Source organism: Vulpes vulpes, chromosome 15, assembly GCF_048418805.1.
Source record: "Vulpes vulpes isolate BD-2025 chromosome 15, VulVul3, whole genome shotgun sequence".
In the NCBI taxonomy this organism is placed as follows: domain Eukaryota; kingdom Metazoa; phylum Chordata; class Mammalia; order Carnivora; family Canidae; genus Vulpes; species Vulpes vulpes.
The window spans coordinates 81,069,889-81,079,446 of NC_132794.1; positions in this window are offsets into that span (position 1 = coordinate 81,069,889).

Consider the following 9,558-nt stretch of genomic DNA (forward strand, 5'->3'; position numbering starts at 1 on the left):
GCCTGGCTGGCTCAAGTCTGTAGAACATGCAACTTTTGATCTTGGAGTTGGGAGTTCAAACCCCGCATTGGGCAGAGATTACTTAAACAAACAAACAAATCTACCAAAAAGACAAATGCACACAATAAGAAAGGAAGGAAGGAAGGAAGGAAGGAAGGAAGGAAGGAAGAAAGAAAGAAAGAAAGAAAGAAAGAAAGAAAGAAAGAAGGAAAGAAAGAAAGGAAGAAGTACCTTATGGGGCACCTATTTTACCTTATGTGGCTATTTGACTCAGTAGGTAGACAGAGAATGTGACTCAATCTTGGGGCTGTAAATTCAAGCCCCACATTTGGTGTAGAAATGACTTAAAAATAAAATCTTAAAAAAATAAAAAGAAAAAATGAGTAGGTAATTGCATTTCTTAATCCTTAGGAAGAACTTTCATGTAAGTATTTTAAGTGTTAAATACAGCAAAAGTGGGGTTTTTGACATCCTCTCAGATTTTATAAACTTTTAAGCCACATTTAAAAGACATTTGCCTGGGGCAGCCCCGGTGGCTCAGGGGTTTAGCATCGCCTACAGCTCAGGGTGTGATCCTGGAGACCTGGGATCGAGTCCCACGTCAGTCTCCCTGCATGGAACCTGCTTCTGCCTCTGCCTGTGTCTCTGCCTCTCTCTCTCTCTCCTCTCTGTGTATTCTCATGAATAAATAAAATCTTTAAAAAAAAAAAAAAAGACAGTTGCCTGAATACATTCGGCACTAGGAAGAGCCATGTTCATAGGAGCTCAGCCACGGAAGTGAGGCGCTCTGCCAGCTGTGGTGAAGACGAATGAAAACCAACTCTGTTACTCTAAGTCAGCCAACACCCTAATAGGAAATGAGTTTATAGTTCACATTTTTGGGAAATGCCGAAATATTTTTTCATTGTATTTACAGATTTCAGTAGATTTATTTATAGACTGAATATTCATGACTCCATTGTAGATTGAGTCAGTTTACCCTCTTACTTAGAAGAGGATAGGAAAAAGGTCTTTACCAATATTATCTTGTTTGTTGTCAATTAACAGTACTCAGACTGGCCAGGATAGAAGAGAGTCACTATTAAGACTCCTTATTTCACTGTTGAGATTCAGCCCAGGGAAGTTATATGACTTTTTCAAAGTCACCCAAATAGTAAATTGTTGCACAGAAACCCAGAATGCTTGGAAGCTATTTTGGTGATTTTCCTCTTATGCCACACTGATTCCTTGCTATGAGTTTATGTGTGCTTGTGTGTTCCTCACATTGTACATTAGTGTGGGACCATCAAAATTGAAGCTGGAAACAGTGCAAACGATCTTATTGTTCAATGGGGAAAAATTATTATTTCTGTGATCTTTAAAGTTTTTGCCAAAATATTAAAAACCCTCTGACTGGGATACCTGGGTGGCTCAGCGGTTGAACGTCTGCTTTTGGCCCAGGGCATGATCCTGGAGTCCCGGGATGGAGTCCCACGTCGGGCTCCCGGCACGGGGCCTGCTTCTCCCTCTGCCTGTGTCTCTGCCTCTCTCCCCATCTCTCATGAATAAATAAATAAAATCTTTAAAAAAAAAAAAAACCTCTGTTATAAGTGTATTGGGAAATGAAAACATTACTAAAACTAATATTTATTTTGTATTCTGTGACTTATTAGAAACATTGAGAAAGTGTTTTGTTTATAAAAGCTTACCAAGGATAATGCTTCCTCTTCTTTTCTTTTTATAGCTTATGACAGAAAAAGTATCTTTTCAATTCTTTAGCCAATTGTCATATCCCTTTATATATTTGGATCACATTCCACTGTTTTACCATTTGTACTTCTAACATCAAGAAATATCTCCAAGAATTCCCCAGCGCAAAGTTATTTTGCCAGCATCATGTCCTCTAGGACATCTTTAACCTTTTCATCATAAACACTTTCCTGATGTTAAATTCTCCTTCAACACGTCCTCTGGCTGCAGATCTGGAGTCTCTTGTACAATAGCAATGTCAACATTCCCCCATCAGCTCCTTTGGTTATAACTCCATTTACACTAAGGCCCAGTCTCTCTCCCAGCATTATCACTTTTCATTTATTTGCTGCACTTTTGTCTTTATTGATCAATTCCCTCTTTTGATCATCCATTTCTTTGGAAATGTCATTAGGTTTATTTTGGGAGACAAGAAGTGACCCAATCACATGCTTTTCTGTCCATATGTGGGCTAAGCAACAGATTCACAGTGATCATTGACAGACTTTCAGAAAACTTATATGCCTTGTCACTTACCATGATATACATCTGTTATTTATATAGTGATCTGTGGCCTGAAGAGCTGGCAGTGAAGTTTATATTTTATGCAATTACAGTTGATACATTGTTGCAACTAAAATTTGAATCATGTTTTTTGGGGACTGATATGTAACTAAACCATTGTGAGTGTAATTTATGCATTAGGGAAGCCTACAAAATGAGGTCTGGCTGTGTCCAGGTACAGTCTAGTAGAGAGTTTAAGAGGAACATAGACTTGAGGGTTTGATAGACTGGTTTAAATTCAGGACAACCATTGTCAACCTTTTAAAAGAAAAAGTAAGCAATTCAGTGAGCAAAATCAAGTTTGAGAATGACAAAAGAATGGCAATTTGGGACAAGCACACTATGGCAAACCATAGGCAAGTACAGAGAACAATGGAGGAGAGCATCCTTTTATAGGGGAAAGGAAGAAGTTGGGACAAAAGTCCACGGTAGAAAAATGAGAGTTCATTGGCTGCAGGCAAATTTGTGGTGGCCTTTCACTGGTTGCTGAGCTGAGAGGAAATCTTCCTTCCTGTTGGATTTTGCAAGCTGTGAGGAATGGTGTGTGTGAGAGCCCTCCTTTCATGGCTTCCTGACTAATTCTGAGTTAGGTTTCCTTAACACATTTTCACATCTTAGACAAGTGCCTCACCTGTAAAACTAAGATAAAACCATCCCATCTTTCAGGTAACTGTGAGAAGTAGTGATCACATCAAGATCTCATTTCACACAGGACTGGGCAGATGCCTGCTAAGCTTGTGACCAGCAGTACTGGCAGCAGAAATAGAATCTAAATTTTCCATAGACAATTCCAAAATTATTTTACATTCTTATTATAATTAAACAGGGGAAAAATACTCTATGGAAGCCTATCTATTCACTTTTTTGCTGTCTGAAACCTGTTAAGACTACTAAGAGTTCCAGTTTTGGGTGGGGAAGGAAGTTAGAATATGTAAAGGAAGGTATGGTGTAGCTATCTAAGAGGACTGCCTTATTAACAGGTAGGAGGTGGAACTGGGTTGTCAGATGAGGAAAGGAATGAGGTTTGTGCAATGATCTATGTTTCTCTGAGTCACATCTACATGGTATCTTTATTATTTGGTTTACAATAATGTCTACAACATTAGCCAGTCTGTTAGCAAGTGCAAGAATAGGGGTGGCTAGGCGGCTTAGTTGGTTAAATATCCAACTCTTGATTTTAGCTTAGGTCGTGGTCTCAGGTCCTGGGATCAAATCCCTCATCGAGATCTGCACTCAGTGGGTAGTCTGCTTGAGAATCCTCTCCCTCTCCCTCTGCCCCTACTCCTGCTTGTGCTCTCTCTCTCTCTCTAAATGTCCAAAAACAAAAACAAGTGCAAGAATAAATACATTCCAGGGGCCCCTGGCTGGCTAAGTTAGTAGAGTATGGGATCCTTAATCTCAGAGTCATGAGTTCTAGCCCCATGTTGGGTGTAGGGTGTAGGGATTAAAAAAAAAAAAATTCCAGTAACAAGTAACATATTATCTTTTTGACATCTGTAATTTTAGTTTTCTAAGAGTATATATCTGGAAGTAAATATGATATATATATGTGTATATATATATGCACATATATATTGGTTGGTGACTCATAGGCATTAAGGATAACAAGGTAGATGACTTATTATATTTATTAACATTTTATTCCTAGTACCTCTAAAAGGGTCCTTGAGGAAGTATAAGAACTTTTTCTTAAAGGGATCATTCTTCAGATTCTGGTGGTAGTCAATGAAATTAACATTGATATTAGGCAGTAAAGACCTGTAAAAGCAAAGGGAGAGAACTTGTTTTAGGAGGGCACCCAGATGACCTACAGATGAAGTTGCTATAATGAAGCCTCTAAGTTTGGAGTGTGATGTTTGCTCAGCACTTTGACATGATCTCCAATGCTTATGACCTTGACAAAATATAGAATTTGGTTTAAGAAATGCCTGAAAATTCTCCATACTACCTTTTCTTGTTACTGAAATGTGGCCTCAAGTGGTTTGGGGTCCATGCATTTTTCCCTCTAACATAGGAAACAACACACAGAAAAGGTCCTTACTGGCACCAAAGAACAAAGGCTACTGAACTTGAGAAGCATAACTCTTGATCATTAATGCTTTTAGAGACAGCTCTTGGGATGCCTGGGTGGTTCAGTGGTTGGGGGGTCTGCCTTTGGCTCAGGGCCTGATCCCAGATCTGTGGATCCAGTCTCCCATCGGGCTCCCTGCAAGGAGCCTGCTTCTCCCTCTGACTGTGTCTCTGCTTCTCTCTCTGTGTCTCTCATGAATAGATAAATCTTTAAAAAAAAGAGAGAGATAGTTCTTGACCAAAAGAAAGAAATGTGAAAAGTAATCGAGAAAATCTGAACTAAAATTGGAATTGGGAAGACTTCTAGAGGAAGCTCTTATCCCCTACCACTAGTCAGTTATCCCAAACAGAAAGAGCGGTGCCTTGCATCTCCAACTGGAAGATATCACTATTTTACTACCTTTCCCAGGAAAGATATTCTTCTGCCCAGCAACAACCCCAACTAATGGAAAATGCTGCAGCTCAGCCAATGAAAAGTCATTGTCACCTTAAACTCTTTCCTCCCTCCAATCAACTTTAATTTTTCCTTTGCCAATGGACTTCCTTGCCCAACCCTCTCTATAACAGCCTTCCATTTTATAGAATTCCTTGGAGTATCTCTCTGCTTGATGAGGTACTGCTTGATTCATGAATCAATTGATAAAGCCAATTTGATCTTCAAACTTACTCAGTTGTATTTTTTTTTAAAGATTTTATTTATTCATGAGAGAAACAGAGAGAGAGAGAGACAGAGAGACAGAGAGACAAAGACACAGGCAGAGGGAGAAGCAGGCTCCATGCAGGCAGCCCGGCATGGGACTCGATCCCAGGTCTCCAGGATCACGCCCTGGGCCAAAGACAGTGCTAAACTGTTGAGCCACACCAGCTGCCCTCAGTTGTATTTTTTTTTAACAGAAAAAATCACAAAGAAAGGACAAAGGACAAGAATCATTGCAATAAGTGGTTATCTCAATATTCAGAAGAGGAAGAGCATAAAGGAAACCTTGTTAACACTTTTAGGTACATCCTTACAGAAAATTTTAATGTATATAGATATATATTACACATTTGATGTAAATACCAAAATATATCATTTTAGGAAAATGTACACAAGACCACTTTTTTTACAAAAAGATTTCTACTAGGGGCACCTGGGTGGCTCAGTTGGTTAAGTGTCTAACTCTTGATTTCAGCTCAGGTCATGATCTCAGGGTTGTGAGATCAAGCCCTATGTTGGGCCTTGTTCTGGGCATGGAGACTGCTTAAGATTCTCTCCCCACTCCACTGCCTCTCTCCATAACAGAAAAAACAAAAACAAAAAGAGGTTTCTGCGCCACATGTCAGGATAGCAGCAGAAGTAACTGCTTGTCAGGTCAGATGATTTATCTCTCCCAGTACATCAAGCAGGAGGGCACTAAAAACAGTCATGTCATTACCCATCTATTGTATAAGCATGACTAAAATTTTTGAGTGGCCTTCTGTATCTGTCAAGGTTCAGAGAGAGGAAGAGTAGCCACCAGGTAATGTGTATATATAATTTGTTACTGGAATGCTATTGTGGGAGCTGGTTAAGCATCTCTGTCTAGAAAGGAAGATGGATGTAAAGTCTGGAGTGGCCAGAATGGCTGGAACTCAAGTTGGAAATAGAGCTAAAATTCGTCTTAGCTCTCCTTGTCTTTTTCTCTAGTCTTGGTAGTGTGAGCATCTAGCAGAAGACCCTTCCTGAGCTTAACACATATCTGGCCCAAGAGTTGGGGAAGTTAAAGGAGGATGCAGGGGAGGTATCACAGCTATAAGGTTGGCTTCTGTCACCCAACAATGATGATAAGAACAGCAGGTTCTGCCCCTTGAAACCTCACACAAGGATCTCTCTTGTAGCCCCCCACATCTAAACACACAGAGAAGAGATTTCTGGGTAATATCCTTTAGTTTAATCAAGCTGCTATGGCATGAAGCCACTGACCCTGGTTTCTTTATAGTCCCGATGTAGCTTGCCTCTTAGATGCCCTGACAAAAGCATGAGTTTAAGACATTTTGGTGATTCTTCTTCTTCTTTCTTTTTTTTTTTTTATTCATGAGAGACACAAAGAGAGAAGGAGAGGCAGAGACCCAGGCAGAGGGAGAAGCAGGCTCTATGCAGGGAGCCCAACGTGGGACTTGATCCCAGGTCTCCAGGATCACACCCCGAGCTGAAGGCAGCGCTAAACCTCTGAGCCACCCAGGCTGCCCAATTTTAGTGATTCTTGACTTGAGACTGTGATACAGGTAATTTTTATTTCTTTCTTGTATGGAAGAGTAAGCCCGATCCCCCCCCACCTTTTGTCTCTCTCATTGTCACCCAATACCAAACCACTTTACTTAACTGATCTTCTTTAACTTATAACTGTCCCCCTTTTTTCCTGTTGGTAGGTAAAAAACAAAACCTTTTTTTTTTTTAAAGATTTTATTTACTTGGGTTTTTGTTTGTTTGTTTGGTTGGTTTTTTTAAGATTTTATTTATTTGACAGCACAAGCAGCGGGAGCAGCAGAAAGAGGGAGAAGCAGGCTCCCTGCTGAGCTGGGAGCCCGACACGAGGGCTCGATCCCAGGACCCTGGGATCATGACCCAAGTAGAAGGCAGACAGACACTCAACTGACTAAGCCACCCAAGCCCCCCAGTAAAAAACTTCCAAAGTCAATATTATTAACACCTCCTATTATGGGATAAAGATCTCAAAATTGTTCTAGTTTTGCAGGATAACATTTGGGGTTTATGTTTTTCTCAAGTAGTCAAAATGTACATGTTAGCAGGACACCATTGTTGCTTAATAACTCTCAAGGGAGGGAATCCCTGGGTGGCTCAGCAGTTTGGCACCTGCCTTTGGCCCGGGGTGCGATCCTGGAGTCCCGGGATCGAGTCCCGCATCAGGCTCCTGGCATGGAGCCTGCTTCTCCCTCCTCCTGTGTCTCTGCCTCTCTCTCTCTCTCTCTCTGTGTCTATCATAAATAATAAATAAATCTTTAAAAAAATAACTATCAAGGGATTAAAAAAAAGAACTTTCAACAAAAGCATAGATAATGAAAATACTTAGCACATATTCAGCTCTCCAAGGAAGGACTGGACTCCACATGGCCTGTGCTCACACTTCTGTCCTATCAGCTCTTCTCCACATGCAGTGAAGCTCAGGAATCATTGGCCAATACTGACCTCTTGTTCATTTGCCCTTGGGGAGCACAAAGTCTGCCATGAGCAAATGGAGGCAGAACAGGATGCTCCCTAACAAAGGATTAGTACTCAGGGGGATTGTGGGGCTGACTCAGGGACAGGCTCCCTCCCACTCATCTAACCACAATGGTTTCAAAATAGAAGCTACAGTGGGAAGGAATTGTTTTTACCATATTAACTTGGGTGAGGTATGCTGGGGTCAGATGCTAATACAGAGAGAGAAAACTGGGATCCTTGGGTGGCTCAGCGGTTAAAGCATCTGCCTTCAGCCCAGGGCATGATCCTAGAGTCCCAAGATTAAGTCCCATGTCAGGCTCTGTGCATGGAGCCTGTTTCTCCCTCTGCCTGTGTCTCCGCCTCTCTCTCTCTCTTTCTCTCTCTTTCTGTGACTATCATAAATAAATAAAAATTAAAAAAAAAAAAAAGAGAGAGAGAGAAAACTGTTTTCTGTACTCACAGCCACCCAAGGTCACTCGGGGGAAGCACCAGGTTAATCATGAGGCAGAGTGAGGGGTAACTGTGGTTTATTGTGATTTTTGCTGGAAGGAAAAGTTTAGGCACGGCAAATAGGTTTAGGATTGGCTAATTTGAATAATTTCAGTGGGCCCTTGGGTACAGGGGCTATCCCAGGATACCTGATAATCAGGGTGGGTGTATAGTGGTCCAGAGTATATAATTCAGATAAGGGAGATTTTTTTTTTTAAAGATTTTATTTATTTATTCATGAGAGACAGAGAGAGGCAGAGACACAGGCAGAGGAAGAAACAGGCTCCATGCAGGGAACCCGATGTGGGACTCGATCCCGGGACTCCAGGATCAGGCCCTAGGCCAAAGGCAGGCACTAAGTCACTGAGCCACCCAGGGATCCCAAGGGAGATGTTTGGTGTTGTGGACTTAACGGGTTGTTCAAGAAGAGGAACTGACCAGCCTCTAGCCAGAGTGTCAAAACTGGGTCAAAACTGGATCAAGATAGTACACATCTGGGACGCCTGGGTGGTTCAGTGGTTGAGCATCTGCCTTCCGCCCAGGGCGTGATGCTGGGGACCCGGGATGGAGTCCCACATCGGGCTCCCTGCATGGAGCCTGCTTCTCCCTCTGCTTGTGTCTCTGCCTGCCTCTCTCTCTGTGTCTCTCATGAATAAATAAAATCTTAAAAAAAAAAAAAAAAAAGATAGCACACATCTACCCATACAATCTTATATCACAGCATATTCTTTCAAAAAAATGTATATAAAAGATTGCACATCTTGTTACTTCTCTAATCCAAGACGTTAAAACTCCCCACTGACGTTAACTTCAAAATTTTTCTCAAATTTTGAAATATTTCATCATTCAAAAATTGTATTACAGTAATTGCTTTTTAAAGAATTGAAAAGCCCCTCATGGGGCACTTGGGTGGCTCAGCTGGTTAAGCATCTGCCTTCTGTTTAGGTTATGGTCCCAGGGTGCTGGGATCCAGCCCTGGGTCAGGCTCTCTGCTAAGCGAGGAGTCTGCTCCTCCCTCTGCCCCTGTTCATGTGTACTATCTCTCAAATAAATACATAAATAAAATCTTAAAAAAAAAAAAAAAGGTTGAAAAGTACCTCACAGCACTGGTTTACCTCTAAGTTTTTGTCCCCAAACAATGAAATAGTCAATATATCAAAATGTCAACTGTCTTACATTTGTAAAGTATCTGTAATTTTCTGCACGTTTTAAATATTCCATTTTTTTTTTAAATGGAAGTTACTGAAAGAGAAAAAGAGACAGAGAAGAGCTGCAAGCTGGCCTGCATCCAGTGCATCTTTCTTTCTTGCCACTTTTTATTGAGATATAACTGGCATTGATGTACGTCTTAATCCAAATGAAGTTTCCTGACTCTCCTGAGCCCCACAGAAATGAAGGCATTTAATTGTACATACTTTGGGATGGGAAAACTTATAATCAAGCTAAAAGCTTACTTACAACTCAGAATGAAGACAGACAGACCTTACTTAGCTCAACTAATGTCCAAGCCAGGCCTTTTTTCTGGC